Genomic DNA, 5,019 nt, shown 5'->3' on the forward strand with positions numbered 1-5,019 from the left:
AAGAGCGTTCTGGGCAGGCAGGCAGGCAGAAGTGCCGCTTGCACTGTGGGGAAGGGGGTCACGAGAGCTTCCTGCGGGAACAGGGCTCTGCTCCTTGCCTGGGAACAGCCTGGTTTTGCTGTCGTGAGCGCAGGCAGGAGCTCGGGCACTTGAAGGGGCAGCGGGCAGCTCTTGTTTATAGGGGGTCTGGGGCTGCGTGCCACAATGGACACGAGGAAACAGGCTCGGGAGAAGGAAGATGAGCTCGAGCTGGAGTGCCTGTGCTACAAGGTGCAGAAGGAATTGAGCCTTGCCAGGGTCTCTTAAGTGTGTGTTGGTGTTCCCTGGGAAATGGACACATTTGGGGAAATGCCTTTGGAAGAGAGGGGCTTGCTTCTCAAGCAAAGTGCTTCCCCAGGAGCCTCTAGTGAGCTAGGTGCAGCTGTCTCCCTTTGGCTCCTTGCGCTCCTTTCCATCCTTGAGGCCCCTTGCACTTGGCAGAGGGGCATGGCAAGGGAGAAGGCTGTGAAGAGCAGCTTTGGCAATCTGCCTGGGCCTGCAGAGACCAAGGCAAGCACCAGCGGCAGGGTGTGTCCGCCGCCTTTGAGCACAGGACAGAGGGGGATAATCTCTGTCCAGCCAAGAGCCCCAAATGCCTCTCAGAGACCTGTGAATTCAAAGGCCTTTATGCACATTCATGCCATCTTCCCTATCTGCTGTGTTTTAACTCTTGGCAAGATGCATTTGCCTCTTGCTTGCTGGAAGCTGCTCTGCTTCAGGGCCAGCAGCGAGCTGGGCTGTGCGGGCCCCGTGGAGAGTCCTTCCCCGAGCACTTGGCAGCTCTTGGTGTGTCCAGGGCTGTGTTAGACATTTGGGGCAATGGATTCCTTCCAAGCGGGGGCACCTTGGGTGGGGAGTGGTTGGCCCCGGGGCACGTGGCAGCATGTCCCTTTGTGACACGGTGCAGCAGGTTCCCTGTGGAACCGAAAGGGACACCGTGTCTTGGCAGCCCTTTGTGACACGCGCTGACATAGGGGCTGGCAGCCACACAGCCACGCCACAGTGCTCAGTGCACGCAACGGGACAGGAGGTGACAGAGCGGTGCTGTGAGGCGACCCTGCACAGTCAGCTCGTTGGCTGCTGACCTGGAGCTTTTCCAAGGCATTCCTCCTGTGGCTGGCCTCACGGCCAGACCTCGGCATTTGGTGACTCGGAGCTTTTCCGAGGCATCTCCCATCCCTGCAGCTGGTGCCCTCGTGGCCAGGCCGTGGGACTTGCTGACCTCCATTGTTTGCCAGGAGTGTCCTGTCATTGTGGCAGGAGCCCTCGAGTGCAGGACTTGCTGTGCTCTCGCCTTTCTGAGGCTCCTCTGTTGCAGGTGCCTTCAAGGCAAGACTGCAGCCCTTGCTGACGCAGGCCTTTGCCAAGGCATTTGAAAGGTTAGACAGCAGGATGGCGGGCGGACTGCTCAGTCTGTTCAAGGGGCTTCGGGGCAAGAAAAGCAAAGGCCCTGCAGCTGCCCCAGTGCAGAAGCCTGCAGAGCCAGAGAAGTTGCAGATGCTGCAGGACGGTGAGTGGTGGAGCTGGGCTGCTGGGCCGGTGCCTGCAGCTGGCCTGGCCCTGCCCCACCCCATCCCATCCCATCCCATCCCATCCCTGTGGACATGCCCATGGACGGGATGGGAGAGAGACCGGGGCTGCGCCCCTGAATTGCCGTGCTCCATCCCCTGGGCTCCCGTGGGGCTGTCCCTGCCTGGGGAGCGCAGGGCTGGGCTGTGTTCTCCAGCCTCTCCCGCAGCCCCTCACCTCTGGCTGCGCTTGCTCTTTAACAGATGCAGCCAGGGACCCAACTCAAGAGCAGGAGCCCACCCGTGGCCGCTTCCACAGAACAGCGCAGGTACCTGCGGCCATCCCCACCTGGGCCGGGCCTACTGGCGCTGCTTGGCTGATCCCTGCGCTTGGAGCAGGCCATGGAACGTCCCTCCCCTCCCTCCCTCCTTCTGCTGCAGACACTGCGGAGGTTTCTGCACCTGGGCCGCACAAAGACCCGTGGCACCGGCACCAAGGGCACGGCCCAGCCCGACTCCAGGCCTGGCCAGCTGCGGGCAGAGGCTGCTGCCATCTCAGCGTCCTCGGAGCTCGCAGCAGCCTCTGAGCAGGACACGGCCCAGGGCAGGGCGGAGGCTGGCATGGCCCTGACTGAGGGCATGGCCATCACCCACACCCAGGCTCAGGGCATGCCAGACACTCAGGCCAAGCCCACACTGACCGTGGCTCCTGCACCCACTCTGGAGGTTTTCCAGAAGCGTGCAGCTTCTCCACAGCAGGTAAGTGACGAAAGTGAAGGGAGAACGAGCACACATCCGATTGATGAGCATCGATCTCAGATTTATTGATCCAGCTTACACACTTTTATAGTAGTGTTAATTAAGTTCATACATATTGCAAAACCCGAGCTCATCACTGGTTACAGATTACACACCAACCCCTCCTTTGTTGTCAATACCTGTGGTTTCTTGTTGAGGCTAATACTTGTTTTTCTGATCCTGCTCTTGACTTGTTATTGAGCACCCTTCAAGGACTCCATGTTTTCCACCATGTTTTTCTCATAACTTAGCCAAGGACAAGGTATTTATTGTTTTTAAGGAAAAGCCTGAGAACTTGCTGGTTACAGCTGCCTTTTACTTTTTAACCAGCTGTATGTGATCATGGCCTTTTTCTATAAGCCATGTCTGAAAAAAGCTCTCCACAGCTAAGCAAACTGGGGCCAGGGCTGAAGGCCTCCCAGGATCATGTGGCTCCTCAAGCTACATCCGCTGGACCCCCTCAGCCTTTGAGGCCATTACAGTGGGGTGGGAAGGCAAGCACTTCTTCGGGGAAGCTGGGCAAGTTGCTCCCTTGGACAGCACTCCAAGTCTTCCCCACGCCGCGTCCTCCAGGTGCAAGCCATGGTCAGGGATATTCTCCGGAGACTGGCGTCCTGTGTCACCGTGGATGCCAGGCTGCAAATGGAGATTCTGAACCTGACAGAGGAACACCCTGTTCAAGTGGTGATGAGCCTCCTATGCTGTGCCCCAACGTGTGACAGGTACGGAGCACAAGTGCCTCGAGAGCTCAGTGCTCACCGGCCCGTAGGGCCCCTCACCCTGTACAGCCTGTCCAGTGGGCTCTGCCAGACAGGCAGAGAGCTGCGGGAGCCTCGGGCCCCTCTGTTTCCTGAGCCTCTGCCATGCTCCCTCTCTGCCCTTCAGGGCACCGGGGCTCTGTCACCCAGCCCCACGCAGCCGCACGGGGCACGGTGCTGACGCACAGCTCTGCTCACACAGAGCCGCCGCGCTGATGTGGAGAGCCATCGGCACGTCCGGAGTGGCCGCCCAGGAGGTGCTTCCAGCGCTGCTCTCTGCCATGGAGGAGCAGCCGCCCTATGGCAGCTTCTCCTGCGGAGACAAGGCTGTCTTTGCCCTGGCTGTGAGTTTCTGCAGCTGGTCTTTGCTCGCCCTCCTGGTTGCCTCTCCAGCACCTCTCCCTGCTCTCCCTAGCCTGCAGCTCCCTGCCTGGGCTCAAAGCTGGCCTAGGGGCAGGCTCAGGGGCAGCAGGCCGCGTGCTCCCCCTGCGTCTCCCCTCGGGCCCTGCCTCATAGACACCCTGGCACTGAGCGCTGCCTCAGGCTGCTTTGTCTCTTGCAGGCAACTCTGGTGCTGTGGAGGATTGCTCCCATGTGTGAGTGGCACTGTGCCATTCTGCTTCATTCTCCCCAACTGTTTGTGGCTCTGCTCTTGCAAATTTTCACCACCACAGAGCAGATGCCAGGGGACATTGAAACTGGGAGATTCTGGAGAGCGTGCCGGGAAGAACACGGCCTTCCCTGCCATCCCCACAGGTGCCAGTCGCCCTGTCCTTCCCACGCCCTCGTGGCCAGGGCCAGCGCTCCCAGAGTGACCTGGCCTTTGCTCGGCATGCAGGTTTGCAGTGCAGACCATGAAGGCTCTGCTCTCCCGCCTGGGCTTTGACAAGAAGCTGGTGGCTCTGGAGAACAAGCGGGTCTGGGAGAAGCTGCTCTGTGCCGACACCCAGCACTATGCAGCAGATCTGCTGGCCAGGTGAGATCTCCTACGCCCCGCCGCCACCGTCAGCATTTGTGCTCCCTGCCCAGAGTGCCCCACACAGTCCCTGGGGCTGTAAGCGAGAGCCCTTGTCAGCGAGGGAGGGCCGAGCAGACTGGGAAAGGCTGGGAGAGGAGGATGCCCAGCAGCAGCCGCCTCCCAAGGGCCCCATGTCCCCTTGCAGAGTGCTGGAGAAAGATCAGACCTCTGTGAGACCACGCCTGGGAGAGGTCTGCCCGCCCGGCTCAGGGCCTTGTTTCCTTTTTCCCATGCCAGGGAGATGCGCCGTGGCTTGAGCCCCTTGTGTCCCCACATGGCCTCACACCTGCTCAGCCTGCTCCTCGGGAAGCAGCCCCGCTGGCATCTGCCTGCCCTGGCGTTCTTTGTGGAGGTGAGCCTGATGGCCAGCGCTGCCTGGCTGAGCTGCCTCCCAGCTCTTGGGCCTCCCGTAGCTGCAGCCGCCTGGGAGGCTGCCCACACCCACTGCTGCTGCCTGGGCCTGGCCCTATGAGGCTCTGGGCTCCTGCCGGCCGGCTCCCCCATCACTGCCCTGTGCCTTTCAGGTCCTGGAGTGTCTGGACTTGAGCAAACACGGTCCCAGTGCCCTGCTGGTGGTATCCAGGCACCTGCTGAGCCAGTGCAGGGACAGGCTGCGCCGGGCGCTCAGAGGCCTTGTGGTGCTCAGCAAGGAGCCCTCGCTGGTGAGAAGGGGCAGTGGCTGAAGCCATGCTGGCAGTGTGGGGCTGGGCAACGCAGACCTCTGGGCTTGGCTGGCCTTTGGCAGCAGAGGCAGCTGCTCCCAGCTCTCCTGCCTCCTGCTTCAGCTGCCCCAGTGCCCCAAGCAGCTCTTGGTGCTGCGGCCATTCACGGCTTCACAGCACAGCCTGGTCTTGCACACAGGCCGGAGGAATATGCTGCCTCTATCCACACCTGGTGG

This window comes from Melozone crissalis, unplaced genomic scaffold (genome assembly GCF_028551555.1).
Source record: "Melozone crissalis strain CALT ecotype California unplaced genomic scaffold, PUWL_Pcris_2 ptg000192l_1, whole genome shotgun sequence".
In the NCBI taxonomy this organism is placed as follows: Eukaryota; Metazoa; Chordata; class Aves; order Passeriformes; family Passerellidae; genus Melozone; species Melozone crissalis.